This window comes from Quercus suber, unplaced genomic scaffold (genome assembly GCF_002906115.3).
Source record: "Quercus suber isolate HL8 unplaced genomic scaffold, Cork oak 2.0 scaffold_303, whole genome shotgun sequence".
Lineage (NCBI taxonomy): Eukaryota > Viridiplantae > Streptophyta > Magnoliopsida > Fagales > Fagaceae > Quercus > Quercus suber.
Window position 1 is genome coordinate 48,093 of NW_027069759.1, and position 18,113 is coordinate 66,205.

Here is an 18,113-nt window from a genome sequence, read left to right on the forward strand (position 1 = left end):
ACTTGTATCAAATTTATTTTCTGCTGCATTTAGTTATTTCGTGATTTGTTTGTGCTACCATGCTATTGCATGTAACTTGACTAATTAATTAACTTGGGTAATTAATTAATTTGCAAGGGGTCAATTCATTTTAACCCAACAGATGAGATATTTTCTCCAGTAGTCAAGATGAGTTCCATTCGGATAGTTCTGGGATTTGTAGCTAGCTTGAAACTTGAGCTTGAGCAACTTAATGTGAAAACTGCTTTTCTTAAAGGTGATTTGAAAGAAGAAATCTACATGGATTAGCTAGAAGGATTCAAAGTGAAATGAAAAGAACACATGGTTTGCAAGCTAAAGAAGAGTTTGTATGGTTTGAAGCAAGCTCCAAGACAGTGGTACAAGAAGTTTGACTCATTCATGCTGGATCACAGGTACACAAGGACAAATGCAGATCATTGTGCGTATGTCAGAAAATTTCGCAATGGTAAACTTGTTATTCTTTTGCTATATGTAGATGTTATGTTCATAGTAGGACAAGATATAGGTGTCATTGGAAATTTGAAGGACTTGTTCAAGTCATTTGATATGAAAGACTTGGGTCCTGCAAGACAAATTTTGGGTATGCAGATTCTTCGTGACGAGAAAGCTAAAAAGTTGTGGTTATCACAAGAGAAGTATATTGAGCGGATTCTTGAAATGTTCAATATGAAACATGCCAAGTCAGTTAGTATACCTCTTGGTTCTCATTTCAAGTTGAGAAAGAGATCTTGTTCTTCATCAAAGAAAGAGAAGGGAAACATAGCATCAATTATTTTTTCCTCAACAGTTGGGAGTTTGATGTATGCTATGGATTCCACACAACCAGATTTTGCTCATGCAGTTGGTGTTGTCATTAGGTTCACGGTTAATGCTGGTAAAGATCACGAGGAAGCAATGAAGTGGATCTTCAGGTATTTGAGAGGTAGCTCTAAATTTTGCTTGACTTTTGGTGATTCTAAACCAGTTTTAGTGGGTTATGTAGATGCAGATTGGAAAGGTGACCTTGATGGTCGGAAATCTATAACAGAGTATTCATTTACTTTTGTAGGGGGAGCTGTATCATGGCAATCAAGATTGCAGAAGTGTGTTGCCTTATCTACAACTGAAGCTGAGTACATTACAGCTAATGAAGCAGGTAAAGAGATGCTTTGGTTGAAATGGTTTCTCTAAGAATTGGGTTTGAAGCAAGATGGGTATGTAGTAAATTGTGATAGTCAGAGTGCTATAAACTTGAGCAAGAATTCTATGTACCATGCAAGCTTGAAGAACATTGAGGTGAGATACCATTGGTTGAGACTAGTTGTTAAGTATCGATTATTTGAATTAGAGAAGATTCACACAAATGAAAATTCAGCTAACATGTTGACCAAGGTTGTGTCTAGATAAAAGCTAAAGTTTTGTGTTGGCTGGCATGAATTCTGATTGAAGACTTAGGTTGAAGATCTCCTCTATAGTGGGATGAAGAGGGAGATTATTGGGTGCAAAGCACCGTGTGGGTCCAACCCACATGCCTTGTCAAAGCTCATTTAACAAGCTTTCTCATTTACTGAGAAATGACCAAAGCTTGGGAGAGGTCTGACTTCTCATAATGAGAAGTGATGCAAGACGTATTGGACACATTGAAGAAAAAGAAAAAGAAGAAAAGAAAGAAGCAAAGGCCATTCGGCCAGAGAGAGTGTGAGAAGAAACACACTGAGAGAGAGAGTTGAAATATTGTGAGTTCCACAGAGTGAGTAAGAAACATAGAGAGATATTCAGTCATTTTGAGTTGCAGTTCGAATGAAGAGATAGATAGAAAGAAGTGAGAGTGAGAGAGTGAAAAAGAAAAAAGGAGGCATCTCAGATAATGACCAAGTACAAGGTTTTTAATTAAAAATGTGTTGATGCCCAATTTTGCAAATCCTTATCCAAAGGCCCATGAGGAAGAAAGCCCAGTAAGTTGCAAGACGCAAAAGCCTATACGAAGGAAAGCCCAATGAAAAGTAAGGCCCAAAGACCCACTAAGAAGACTGAAGAGCAAGAAAGGTCCAAAGAAAGAAGTGCAAGTGAAAGCAATCTACAACAAAATGTAAATCTGCAGCAGAATACAAATCTATCGCAAAATACAGCTTTACCGCAGAATACAGTTCTCTGGCAGAATGACTTTGACAGATGAAGATAAATTGGGCCTAAGACCTTTTTGATCCAGTCAACATTATTTGGCCTACAAAAGCCCAAATCCTTTTGTATAAAAAAGACAGGCATGAAAAATGATATGAAGAAGCACGATGAAAAGAAACAAGGAATAGTAGGAAGTGTCAGCAGCAGGAATCACGTGAAGGAAAGAAAAGTCAAACCAAAGGAAATGACAAGCGCAGCAGGAAACGCGTGAGGAAATAAGACAAAAAAACACGCAGTAGACAGAACTAATCTGCTACTACAGAAACGACGTGGGAACGAAAGAAAACAAAAACAGAGGGGCCGGAGCACCACCAACCTGTACCCAGCCAATACAAGGGAGGTGGGCCCACGGTCAAAGGGATTCAAAGGGCATGGTTTGGTGGTGGGGGGAAAAGGGGGTCTATATTTGGTTTCCTACCATGACTTCTTTTGAGAATATATCTTGATGGGATGGTATCTTACCCAAAAGAAGTAATAAATGGTTGGGACCATCTGATGCATGCCATAGAGCTAGGTAGTGAGGTAGCCCAATCCTGATCTTTGAACCTAGAGGTAGAGGTATACAGCAAGAACAAGCAAAAGGGAATTTTGTCATGCAGCAAACATGTACTGAGCAATGACAGTGGTTGGGGCAACTAATAAGTTGGTGGGTAGTCCTAAAGGGATGCCCACAACAAACCAAAAACAGTTGGTGAAGCCCTAAGGATAAAAGGGAGAAATCTCATTAAATTAGCTCACTATAAAAGGAGGAGGTAGCCATGGATGAAAGAGGATACTCGGAAGGGAGAAACACCTAAGGGAGGAAACCCATGATAAGAGAGTAGTAAGTACCCAAAAAGAGGAACCCAAGAAAAGGAAAGACCAAAAAGGGGAACAACCCATAGCAAGAGAGTAGTAAGAAAACTAAGAGTAAAAAAGAACGGAGAGAAAGAAAGAAAGGAAGAAAGTGATAAAAAAGAAGAAGAGAGAAAACATGGCAGGAGTAGAGGCATGCATCAATAGACTATCTTTTCCCTCCCTTTTAGCAAACCCACTATTTGAAATCTCTAAAAGTAATAGCTAGTAGTCATTTAGGCCTATTCTCCAAAATACACAACTTTAATGGCAAAAGCCTATGACAAGGTTGTTTAAGTTGGGGTTTAGGTTCTTTCTTGGTTTACTTATCCTATTGGAGAATTCAATACTTGATTTTAATTGCAAATATATTTGATTTCTCTCATTATAACTTATATCTGTCGTATTTACTCATTCTGTTGTAGCATGTTTTTATCACGTCTGCCGCATCAGTTGTCCTGCTGTGGTGTCTTTACTTGCTATACTAGATCCTGCCGTAGCACTTTTCATTATATTTACCATGTTAACTATTTTACTAGCTAAACCTTTTTTGCCGAAGTTTTCTTCTTTATTTGTTATTAAGTGTTTTACTTTTGACACAAACTAATCATTATTCTACCATAAGTATATATATACATATATCTTGTTTCTCATGCTCTGTAGAATATATTTTATAGATGTATATGTGAATACGTATAAGTATATATACTCATATATGTATGTATATATATTTGAGAATATGCTAACCCATTTAAACTAACATTTGTTTGATGGGTATTTTCTTTGGGTTTTAGATTTGTTTATGTGCAGGAAGTAGAAAAGTATTTCTGCGGTAAGAAAAATGAAGAGTATTCATTCACGTTGCAAAAAGCTTTACTTATCACACAGCAGATAGTTTTACTACGCGGCAGACAGCTTTACTACACAGCAGAAAGTTTTATTGCACAACAGACGGTTTTACTACGCGGCAGAAGGTTTTGCTGCACAGCAAAAAAGTCAAACCTGTGGCAGAAATCGGAGAAAAGTTCCCTCTACGGCAGAAACGTTAATCCTGTGGCAGAAACTGGCAGCGACAGAAACAGAAAAGTCAATCCTACGACAGAAACTGGAGAAAAGTTCCTTCTACGATAGAAATAGAGGATAAGCCCACTTTGCAACGTCTTCCCTTGAACTTGGACTCAACGTTTGTGCACAAGCTGGACCAAATTGAGTTGCAGTTGGACCGGTCTCAACTCCTTTACTCAGAATATTTAGGTCTAGTACCATAGGAGGCAGCCCAGCCTAATATATCAAAAAGGCCCACTACAAAATGTTATAGGGCCCTTTAAACCTTTATATATATATATATATATATAAAGTTTAAGTTTTATTCTATATCTAAACCCACCATTATAATCTTGTTATAATTAAAATCATAAAATAGTGATAACTACCATAAGTACTAGTTCTTGTGAGGCGAGGAGGACACGGGCCTGGATTTAAGTCTTTAAAAAGGAATTTCACACACACATATATACATTTATATTAGGTTATAGGCCCCTTTAAACCTTTTTTTTTATTTGAAACCTAATAAACTTTTCAATTCTAACAAACTTGTAACTTTATGTATAGAGAGAGAAGTATAAAGTGTAGATACCAAAGCAGATATGTAGCGCTATGTTTGTTTCAATGGAAACCTTATGTGAAAAAAAAAATCTCTTAACTTCCTTTATTTAGCCTGGCATGTGCTTTTCTTATTTAGTTTTGTGAGAGATAAAGTTGTTTTCCAAATAAAAAAAAAAAAAAAAATATATATATATATATAAAGTTTAAGTTTTATTCTATATCTAAACCCACCATTATAATCTTGTTATAATTAAAATCATAAAATAGTGATAACTACCATAAGTACTAGTTCTTGTGAGGCGAGGAGGACACGGGCCTGGATTTAAGTCTTTAAAAAGGAATTTCACACACACATATATACATTTATATTAGGTTATAGGCCCCTTTAAACCTTTTTTTTTATTTGAAACCTAATAAACTTTTCAATTCTAACAAACTTGTAACTTTATGTATAGAGAGAGAAGTATAAAGTGTAGATACCAAAGCAGATATGTAGCGCTATGTTTGTTTCAATGGAAACCTTATGTGAAAAAAAAAATCTCTTAACTTCCTTTATTTAGCCTGGCATGTGCTTTTCTTATTTAGTTTTGTGAGAGATAAAGTTGTTTTCCAAATAAAAAAAAAAAAAAAAATCCTGGAAAACAACTCTATCTCATGCGAAACTAAATAAGGAAAACAAATATATCTCACACGAAACTAAATATGGGAAGTTAAGAAAAATGAGATAAAATGGGAAGTAAGAGTGTTAAGAAAAATGAGTTAACTCATTTGAAGCTTGGCACCAAATATAGAAAAATGAGATAATTTTCTAAAAAATGCTTTTGGAAAAAGTTAAATATCAAAACAAATAGAGCATTAATTATAAATTGAAAAAGGTTTGCCTCTAAACATATTTGGAGTCTTGGACTCCAACTACAAATATGAATATAACATATATTTTGTCATACGCATTGCGCACGACTCACTTGGTTAATTAGGTTAAGGGAGTCACGTTTATTATATATGATAAAGACTAATGTTGTCTTTCTATTGGATGTTGGAGCCCAAAACTTCAAAATGTTCGAAGTCAAACTTTGTCTTTATAAAGCTATTCTCAATTTTCCTTTTGCACTATGACTATTACAATCAATTTTTGCCATAAGTAAGAAAACTTGTACGGATGCCTTGTTCCTTGTTATTGAGCTGTTGATAACAAGACAAGGAAAGTCAAGTTGGATTTTTTTTTTTTTTCCTAAGTTTATCTGTATAGAACTGGATGTTATTAGCCACAAGTTTTCCCGTCCAACTAGCATCTTTTAATATTTCCAATTAAGGTATTTAGGATTCAAATTTTTATCCCCATTGTAAACTATAAGTTGTAACTTTCAAATTTATTATAAAAAAATTGTATATTATTAACATTGAAAAATTGTAAATATTATCCAGTTATCATTTTTATCTTTCAAATTAAATTGTAGATGATGTTTAGTTGGCATTATAATATTTTTGTCCTATAAACTTTTGAAGCATCACAATTTTTCATGTCACATTTCTGATATAAATTTTTTAATTGAGTTTAATTCCTATTCTATATTAAACCTCCCATTATATTTTTTTCAAAATTAATATAAAAAAATTATGAATAATTACCATCATAACTTATTAATGACTATTATAATGATCAAATTTCATATTTAGACAAAAAAAAAAAGTCTATTGTTAATATTGAAAAATTGTAAATATTATCCAATTTTTGACTTTTACTTTCAAATTGTTATAATATCAAACTATAGACGTTTGATTTTTAGGTTGACATTATAATATTTTGTCATATAAGCTTTTAAGACTTCACAATTTTACACGTCATTGTTCTAATATTTATATTTTAATTATTCTTCAATTCTATTTTATATTTTGTTTTATCCCAATTCTATTTTATTCTATATTTAAACTTTCCATTATAATCCTATCAAAATTTACGTAAAAAATCAATTGTTAATCATTTCTATAATTATCAAATTCCATACAACTATATATATTATGTATAGAGAGTTATAGGGTGTAGATAGTAACCCAAAGAGATCTTAATTTTTTCCTCAAAAAAAAAAAAAAAAAGACATCTTAAATAAAAATCTGTTACCAATTCTCCTTTTCCACCATGGCTTTAAGTAAGAAACCTGTTATGGCTGCCTTATTGCTACTGCTGTTGATAACAAGCCAAGGAAAATCAGGTATGATAGATTGGTTGTTTGTATGGTATTATTACTTGTATTGCTACTGTTTGCATTATATTTTTTGCGATGTAAAATATATGTATGATAGAAGGGAAATTTTGTGTTTTTTTTTTTTTTTGAAGAGGAAATTTTGTGTTTTTCAATTAATGGTCATTAAAATCTTACAAATCCATAGGCCAAATATACGTCCTTGAGGTAATCTAAGAAACTAGCTGAACTCTTTTAGATTTCCTAAATGACTCTAAATATATTAGTAATTTATTGTCTAATTATTAGGTATTCTTAAAGTACAGTAATATAGTGCTCCATGTTCTCACATTCCTTACTAACTATGGTTTTTACCAAGTTTTTGTAGACTTCTAATTATTGCGTACATAATTACAAATTTATAATCCTTTATTAGAGGTTTTACGGTAACTCCACTATGGAACTCTTACAATTTTATCCACCTTTATAAAAATAAATGGATTAGATTTTATAACTTAAGTACTATTTAACCAAAGGTTTTGTATCTATTTAAATTATTGATCATATGGCAAAAAACAAATAGATAAGATTTTATAAAGTACATATGTTATCCTAAGAACTCCAAAGGATTTTAATCCACTGAATACCTATACATTTTCTTCTAAAAAAATATACCTATGGACCTATTTGCTTGTGGCGCTCAAGAATTGTTGTTCAAAATGATATGAAACTGTAGCATAAAAGGTTTTGTAAAAACACATTTAAAGTATCTATAATGCAAAAAATGTGTTTGATCCCATGTTTCAGATAACATATTTTAAAATATGAATATATATATATATATATATATATATATATTAATATTATATATTATATATATATATATATATATATATATATATATATATGTAATTGTATATTTGGTATTACTGTTTTTTTTTTAATTTTTTTATGTGGGTAATTATTAGTAGGTCCCATAATTTTAAGAAATAAAAAAAGAGCCATGCAGGTTAGAGAAAAGAAAAAGTAAGTGTGTAGTCTTATCAGTAGGTCTCATGATTTTCAAAATATTTACAACAATGTCACTCATAAACTAAAAACTACTCTGAATGTATTCTCAAAAGTTATCATGGCTTTTGAGTAGAATTATAATGTGCCTTTATGTTAGAACTCCTTTTCCTCTCCTTGTGAGTGCGTGTGTGTGTGTGTGTTTCTCCAAAAAAAATAAAAAAATACAGTGTTTAAACATCCTAAATTGAAAAATGTGACTCAAACACTCTTGCCAAACACTTTTCTTTTTTCTTTTTTTGGTTACAATTTTCAGTACTTAAACATTGAAAACTTTTGTATGAGCTTTCATATCAACCAGGCTCTATACATTTCCGTAAATAAATTTACCATTGGTGTTAAATATAACTAGATTTTTTTTTTTTTTTAAATCTTGATTCTATTTGTTGCAGTTCCATTGGATACCTATACATTTCCTTCTAACAAATTTATCTTTGGTGTTAATTAACTTGTTTATAATCTTGGTGCTATTTGTTGTAGTTGTACAATCTATAGGTGTAAATTATGGAACAACTGCCGATGATTTACCACCTGCAACTGAAGTAATAGCCCTATTCAAAACAAGTGGCATAGGGAAAATGAGGATTTTCGATCCAAATCAAGCAACCCCCCAAGCCCTAAAAGGATCCAGCATATCAGTCATTGTTGGAGTTGTCAACAATGACCTTCAAGGCCTTGCCACTAGTCCTGCAGCTGCAAATGATTGGGTGCAAACAAACATAAGTCCCTACTTGCCTAATGTCAATATTAGTTACATTGCTGCTGGGAATGAAATAAAACCCAGTGATCCATTAGCCCAATATGTTGGACCAGCCATGCAAAACTTATACAATGCAGTTACATCTTCTAATTTTCCAACCCAAATCAAAGTTTCAACAATAATAGACATGTCATCGATGGGCAATACTTACCCTCCATCTTCAGGCTCCTTTAGTGACAATGCAAGCGCATACATAAATGCAATCGCTAGCTTCCTAGTAAGCACTGAGGCACCACTTCTTGCCAATGTGTACCCATATTTTGCCTACAGACATTAAGCTTGTGTAGAGAGGGAAAATTCCTGACCTATCACAAGTTGGCACGTCACACTACTAAGTCCACAAAATACAGCCAGTTACAAAGCACTATGTATTGCTGCTAGGTTTTGCTATCACTACTAAAAAAAAAAACAACAGAAATTTGTCAAGTGTCATGCAAAAAACCAATCACGCATCAGCGCATATAAGCAATGACATAAGCAACCTCGCACATGTAAGCGATGACATAAGCAGCCTTGTACGTGTAAGCGATGACATAATCAGTCCAGCACGTGTAAACGATAACATAAGCGGACTAATCAGGCTGTGACATGTGTCATCAATCAGACTTTGCCACGTGTCGCTCATCCACTCCCAAACTCCTATAAATAGAAGCATTCCTAAGACATTTAGGAGAACACGAAGACATCTTAGGAATGACCTTGAAGACATCTTGAGTTCAGAAGTCCAGAAGCTTTGATAGAATCAAGCCCTGAAGCCTCCAGCAACTTCAAGAACTTCAACCTTTAAATACGAAGAACATTCGAAGCAGAATCATCTAAACTACCTACCTAGATCTCAAAGTTTACTGGAATCAAGTTCGAAAGCCTTCAGAAACCTCAACAAACCACAAATCAGCGAAGTTTTACGGATTCAAGCCTCTAAAGCACCGAAGAACTTCCACCACAAAACCTTCAAATACGAAGAACATTCGAAGAGGAATCATCCAAATCATATTCCTAGATCTCAAAGTTCACTGGAATCAAGCTCAAAAGCCTCCAGATACCTCAACAAACCACAAACCAGTGAAGCTTTATGGATTCAAGCCTCTAAAGCCCCGAAAAACTTCCACCACAAACCCTCAAAAGGAAAGAACACATGAAGAACACAAAGAACACGAAGAACATGAAGAACAAAGGATTTCTAACAAGTTCATAGCCAGAGATTCATTGTAATTTTGTTTCAAAGATCTTCGATCCATTCTTTAGCCAAATTGAAGTATATTTGGTGTTCGAATCAAAATCATATTACCACAATTGCAAATTAACAAAATCTTTCAATGAGATCGAATCAGAAGATCATTCTTTTGTAATCACAGAGAATTGTACCACACATTTATCAATACAAATTCGCATTTGTGAAACTATTTTACTTGTTTGACTTATTTCGGACTGAGAAATTTAGTTGTCCACAGCTTGATTATGCCTTATTAAATTCATCAGGGGTTGTGGTACAAGATGGTAACTTAGGGTACCAAAATCTCTTTGATGCAATGATGGATTCTCTCTATTCAGCCCTTAAGATTGGCGTGGACAATTTAACTATCATTGTAACAGAGACCGGTTGGCCATCTGACGGTGGTGTAGCAGCTACAGTTGACAATGTAGGCACTTACTACAAGAATTTGATTAGTCATGTGAACAATGGGACTCTGAAGAGGCCTGGACCATTAGAAACATACTTGTTTGCTATGTTCGATGAAGACCAAAAAGGTCCAGCGGAAACTGAGAAACATTTTGGTCTCTTTTCACCTACCAAGCAACCTAAGTACCAACTCAGTTTTTCTTAAGATAATTGCAGTAGGAATCGTAATCTTTATTACTAGAACAAAATCGTAATATTTATTACTAGAATAAATTATGTTTTTTTTTTTTCAAGAATCGTGAAATAAAAGATGTTGCAAAGGAAGAACTAAAACCATAAATTTAATTGTAACATTGGAATAGAACTCAAGATCTATATTTATGAAATATCTTTTTTATTTTAATTTTATTTACTAAAAATGAATATTTTTTTAAAAAAAAATTTGAGAGAGATTATCTTTTTATTTTATCATTTTTTTGTACATATTGAATGTGTAAATTTAGGAAATATATCAATTTTAAAAGTTATTACACGTACATACTAAGGAATAATTATTACAATCTTTCCAAAAAGAAAGAGTTGTTCCTCGATTTAAAGAATAACTATTACTTATAATAAATTTGCAACCAAATAATCAAATGATTATTTCACAAGACTTGTCATCCTATTACAAAACCTATATTACAGCATATCATACACGCCCTTAGTTGAGAGAGAGAGAGAGAGAGAGAGAGAGTGTGTGTGTGTGTGTGTGTGCGCGCGCGCGCGCCCACGCATGCAAGATATGTATATATGATACTAGATAGGTTGGAGAAGCTAGCTGCGTTGTTGGTAATCTATATTGTGTTGGTGTATTTTATAAATGTAAATAAATTTATAATTTTGCTCTTACAAAATTTACTATGATGTAATATACTCTTCTATTTGAATATATTACTCGCTACATAGTTGAAATGGTATGCTGATAAACTTGCTACATAGTTGAGATGTGTTAGAAGTATGTGGTTAAAAGATTAAATTTATCATATCCTAATAGATTAAACTTTTGAGATAATCGGTAATTTAACTAGGCATCAAAGGATGGGATCTTGAGTTTGATCCTTGTCTCCTCCACTCTACCTCCTATTTAAATTCCCGCATGTTGGACCTCACCTATTAAAAGGTATTTTCAGCCCACACATGAGAGGGAGTGTTAGAAGTATGTGGTTAAATGATTAAATTTATCATATCTCAATAGCTTCAGCTTTTGGGACAATCGGTAATTTAACAAGATGTACATTTTAATATTCTCCTACAGTGGCAAGAAACACCCTTAAGAGAGTGAAATATATGTTCCTTAGCAAAGTTATATAACAGTATGGACGGAACCACCATTGGACTAGGGGGGGCAATGGGCCCCCCTAAATTTTTTTGAAAAAAATATTATTATATATACGTGTACTAATTTTAGCAATCTTGTTCTATAAAACTATATTTTGTTTCCCTTTAAGAATATCATTGATTCTTTTAAGAGTAATGCTATATTCACAAATTCTTTTTATAACATTTTTACAAACTGTTTTGATAGCAAATTCTTATTGGTTTGCATATAGGCCCATCACTCACATCATTTTTTTACTTACCAGTAACCACTTATCATATCAATAATTTATAATAAAAAAAAAATTGTAGCTCTAGCATTTTCCTTATTTTAGTTACCATAAAAAAATTTATAGATCTAAAATCTAAAACAAAATATACAAGCCTAAAAAAATAGCTCAACAACAAAAACTACTAGTAAAACTAAAAAACAATTAAGCTCAATCAACTAATTTTATCCAAAATAAATAACTCTTCCCTTTAAAAAATTATAAACAAAAATAATTTTATTCTTACCCCCAAAAAAAAAAATAAATAAATAAATAAAATCTCAACAGCTAAGTAGCAGAGTCAGAGGTTGAAACTGCAGCACACAGCCAACAGTAAAACTGCCCCCCTAACTCAAAGTTTTGGCTTCATCATTGTATAACAGTGATATACTATCTTTCTTAATCTTTTACTATTATAAACATTGACACTAAATTTGTTATTTTTCATTTTAAAATGATTCAAACAATAATATTTAATTCTTTTGATTTGTTTCAAGTTTGTTATATCACTGTGAGTTGTTGAACTATATATTATTACTTTTGAAACGCAGAACCAACATATTAGTTGGAATACTACAAACTTTAATTGGTTTTAAAAATTGCTTGTTAGCTTAAAATTATTGTGTTCACTTTCTTCACCTTCAACACCCTTCCCCTTGATGAGTTGATGACGTACAACAAACTTATGATTTCATTCTATTAGAGAGTCCGAATTGTGTTGGAATTTAGATAATCTTTCATTTCAAGATTACAGACTGAAATCTCATGTGTTGGACTTTACCTATTATGAGGAGTTTGGACCAAAATGTAAGGATGAGTGATAAAATTGTGGTTAAATAATTAAATATATCATATCTCAATAGTTTAAACTTTTGGGATAATTAGTAATTTAATATAGTATCAGAGCTGGAGATCTTGAGTTAGCATATATGAAAAACAAGCAACTTGGCTAAAAACTATATACAACTAAAAATTCAATTGTACCTCCTATTATCTAGGAAAACAAACAAATTTACCTTTCTATAAAAATAACTCGTTTTCTTCTACACCTTTTAATCTCGCTCACTCTAATATTTATTAGGGTCTGATTTCAGACCTTATTAAGGCGGGATTTTAGTATTTTATCATTTTTTATGATTACTCATAATACACATGGATATATCTCTTAGAATATTAGTCTAAACTCACTCATATTTATCAACATTTTCAGAAATGGTTCAAAGTTCAAACACAATATTCTGGTACCATTAAAATCTTTTGATTGGAAAATTTTCAAAATTACAATGACAAAACATTCATCACTTTCTTGAAGAAAAAAAATTGGTACTTTTCCTCACCACTCTTTTCCATATACCTTTCAACAGAATGATCTTGTGGATCTACGCAAACATCATCAAAATCTATACAATCCACACCCTTAAAAGTTTGTGGACTAAATTATATGCTCAAACCACAAGGGATAAATTATAATATTCCCTCAAAATCTAATATTAGTCAAGCTTAGCAACAAACATGTACAAAAAGATAAGTAGAATATATATCATTCATGTTACCCCACATAACACCTCTCCTTTTCTCAAAAAAAAAAAAAAAAAAACTTCCACCTCTCCTTTTTAAAAGAAAGCATATGATAATTACTAATAAAGCATACTACTATTTTTGCTAGCTTGCTAGCTAGCTAAGTCGTCTATATATAGCAGCAATTTTGAGACTAGATAGGATTGTTAGTCTCTTGTTTCCTTGACTTCTCGGCCAACAATGCATTATATTCCTCTATCATGCCATTATATTTCTCGCACAACTTCTTGAAAGCTTCCATTTGGTCCTGATTCAGAGCTTTCTTCTTCTTATTTTCCAGAAGATGCTTAGTTTTTTCAATTTGTTTCTTGAGCTCTTCAATCTTTGCACTTTTCTCCTCAAGCTGCTTACGTAGCACCTCCAAGTCCGGTGTTTTCGTAGCTAAAATTGTAAGGTTTACTCATATAATTAATGTTAACAATTAATGTGAAAAACAAAGCTATCTTGAAGTCCAAATTTTATTTGATCACAACTGATATATATACTTTGAGGGGAGGTTTGGGTCCAGTGGTACTGAACCCATTGGGATTATGACACATGTCCATTTTTGAACATGTGTTACCATCTGATTGGGCCCAGTGCACTAGAAGCACTGGATTTAATCCAGACCCTGTACTTTGAAACCAAAGTTTAAAGGTACCAATCCTCTCTTTTCAATATAAAATTTTAAAAAAATTAAAATTAAAAAAAAAAAAAAAAAAAGTACCAATCCCCTCTTGGGAGTTCTGAATTTCTGTGTCCTAATTGATGGTGTTACAGACCATACACTAAAAACCTATTTAACCCGTTTTTACAATAAATGTAGGGCTCAACCTGTCATGTTAAGAAGAAATGAACCACATCAAATAAAAATGTTTAAGATATTATTCACCCTCCGTCTCTCCCTATAAAACAATCTACATTTCCCTTTTTGGTTACCTCTAAATAATAGTCCATTGCCAAAAACAGGAATTAAGTTTTGTCCATTTTAAATATTTATTACAATAAAGTATGAGTGATTATTTACTTTTCAATATAAAAGTCGATGATAATATTAGGAAATTAGTATATTGAGATATATAGATGGGACTTTTTTTTATACAAGTTATAACTTAAAACTTTTTTTTTTCTTTTTTTTTTTATAGCGAAATTATTATTTAGGAAGAAGCATGTATTTTGTAAGTACTAATTATTCTTTCACATTCTTTTATACTCATTATTCAATTAATGTATTCACAATTGATGCGAAAATGTACAAATTTGAAAAATCTAAAAAAATTTCACATTTAAAATATTGTGGATTTGAAAAAAAAAGGGTAGATATGAGAAAATAAAATTTCTACATCAAAATCTCAGGCAAAGAAATTTATGGATATCTATGTTTTTGTCCATTCTAAAAATTTATGGATATCTTTGTTTTTGTCCATTCTAAAAACACAAAGGGATTATTCAGCAAAAAAACACAAAGGGATTACACATCAAAATGGAATAGGGAGCAAAAGAAGAATATAGTACCTGCGAAAATGTTTGAACTGCCAGCTTCCATCACTTTCCCAAATTTCTTAAAAAAAAAAAAAGAGTTAAAGAGTAAAGAGTCAAAGATCTCAGAAAGTATACCATAACAAAATAAATGTACTAAAAGTTCATTGAAAGAAAAACTTAAAATCATTAAAAAATCTATAAACCTTAAAAAATTGACAATGGGTTAGTTTATTTTCTTCCCCTATTCATAATATACTAATGTATTGGATGTGAAATATGCATGAGCCTATTCATAACCATAACATGATATATTACATTTTTCAATTTAAAAATAAAAATTCTTACTATATTTTGGGGAATGTGAATTTTGCAGTTTAGGCTGAAAATTTGTGTTTTATTACCCCCCCCCCCCCCCTTTCTTTTTTGAGAGGGAATTGTGTTTTATACCTGATCAATGATGTGTCCAAGAAAAATATATATATAAAAATTTAAAAAATTGGCCCATTTAATGATATAGTTCCGCATGTCTCCAATGTGTCAAGTTAGAGGTTTTCAGTTAAACACATTTCTATCATGTTAATCCTGAAACTTACGGGATAAGATTCCCTCCCATTTGATAATTCATAATAATATAAAACTTACTAAAATCTTTTTTTTTTTTTGGAAAAACAAAATAAAATAAAATGAGACAAAAAGAGAAAGCATGAAAAGATAAACAGTGTTGCAACTTAATGAAATTTTTAGTATGTGTAACCAACTCTTTTATTTTTAAATTTTTTTTTTTTTTCTTATAGCAAATCTTCTTCAAATTTTTTTTACTAAATTTTTTTGGGATGCAAGAAAGAGAACTTTCAGACAAGAAAAATACTCAAAAATTGTAAAAATCTTTCTGAAATGAATTAAACTGTAAAATTTCATCAACAGTAATACTAGATAAACAGACCTTAACTTTCTCCACCAAGCACTGCTTCCCTCTCTCTCTCTCTCTCTCTCTGTTAGGTGCCCCTGCACTATGGTGTTTCAACTTTGATGACCCACGAATTGTAGGATTTATTATTTATATATGAATTTGAGCTGAATGATGAATGGACTAGTGGCAATGGTACATGACCTATAGCTAAGCTAGCTAAGAAAGACAAAATCCATGATGTAGGGCAACTTTCTCAGATGGATGAAAGATCTCCACTGTAAATCTATTGGTACATAGATTTGCTGGCCATTGATGTAAAACTCTCTCTCACACACACCATGCCTTCCTTTACCGTCCATTAGTGGGAATCAGCATACTTTTGCATGTTTAGGACCGACATGCACATGATTCAACCTTAGCTCATACTGCGCGAGTACTTTTGTTACATCTAGGAAAAGAAAGACCATAATTTTTGTTGTCTTCTATTAGGGTCCTTAGAAAGGGCCATATAATTTGATAATTTAGATATCTTTGCATGAGTCTGGGCCTATAGAATGAGCAATTTGTAAACTTAAAAGGGTACTGAGAATTGGACTTCTTGAATCAAAGACCAAAAGAATATATGGACTACTTCCTAGCATTGACCCTTAACCAAATATGGTATATGCTAGCTATGACAATGGACCATACCATGAATTATCAAAGACCCACTTTTTCCCTTTTTGCTAAAGCGTGTATACCCGAGTGCAATTTGGATTGAACCCATTTATTGGAAAGGTCATCATCAGAAAATGGCTCTGATGCCACTTGTGCATTTCGGTCTTCAGAGTTGGTGTTCAATGGGTTAGGTCAGATTGCATTTGTAGGAAGGGGTTCACTAATTGGAATTCTTTTTTTCTTTTTTTCTTTTTTTAATGTAGGTTTAATAATTTGAATTTTTTTTAGAAGAAAGACAATGTATTCATTAATTAAGGAAGGTCAAATCAATCTGAATAATATGATGAATGTCTTGTGATATGTTTTCCATTCAAACAATTAAATTTAGCGAAATAATTAGAATTCTAAATTACAGAAGAAGACTCAATTAATTTTATTTTACAATAATCAATGATCTATAAGATGGCACTCTATCAATTAAGGAATCCTATCCATTTTTATATAAGATAAAAATGGTACTACTCTACAGTCATTTTTCTCATTTTAACTTTCTAGATTCATCTTTCTCCCAAAAAAAAAAAAAAACTTTCTAGATTCATTAATTAGTGCAGTAAGAATAGGTCTTTAATGGGTTTGGTCTGGTTGAATTTTCAAGGAATTGGTTGAATCATTTGTGTTCCAAACCTTGGAAAAATATGGTCTTGTTCCATTATTTCATATGGTCAGAGACGACTAAAGGACCTTCTGAAAATACTCATCAATCATGGCATGAGTCTAGGATTCTAGCCAACACGACATTCAATCATTTAAAATAAATAATTCCTAAAATTTTCTCTCTTTTTCCTTTCTTTCTATTGATTAAAGTTTCCTAGTAGGTTCTCAACTAATTGATTCTTAGTTATATTAACTATTGTAGAAAATTAACAAGTACGTTTTCTTTCGCATTCTTATTGTGTTACAGCCAATTTTTTTATACTTTTATGTTTAGCAAAAAACTAAATACATAAAAATCAAAACTAATTTTTTAATTTCTTTGCTAAGAACCTTGTAATTTACTAGAATAACCTCCTCTCTTTTTGAAGAGAACAAAGGTTCGAATCTCCTTTACTCATTATTATAACTATCAAATTTTCAAAAAGAAAATTATTCAATTTATTTTTAAAAATTATAATGATCATAATAAGATAGCACTCATTATCCTAATAGATCCTACTCATCCTTCAAGACTTCATCTTAGGATTTGTGTGTTATGGTATATGTTTGTAAGATGAAATTAATTGAGATTTAATTAATTGAGATTTAATTAAGTATATTTAAGAAACGATGTAGCTTTAAAAAATTGTAGATCTACTATGGTTGGTTGGGAAGAAAGTGAGGGAAGGGAAAGATGAGGAGTTGAAGTATTGGCTTTCCATGGTTTGGTCGAGTTTTCTAGTTGGCCAAACATCAAATTTAATTAAGTTCTCTATTTGACCCTTCTTGAAAATGAAAATTTTAAAACATAAAATGCTAAAATAAAAACAACCTCAAATTTTAAAAATAAAAAACATACTAACGTTATTGAAATACCCTTAACTTCTTCTCATAAACAAGGGCACAAAGGTAAAACTCATATTTTTCTTTTCCCCTT

General features: G+C 31.9%; 1 pseudogene; it reads left to right on the plus strand.

The window, feature by feature from the left end:
* Positions 1–321: 321 nt before the first annotated feature.
* On the plus strand, positions 322–10,454 carry LOC112001456 (glucan endo-1,3-beta-glucosidase-like; annotated as a pseudogene).
* The last annotated feature ends 7,659 nt before the right edge of the window (positions 10,455–18,113 follow it).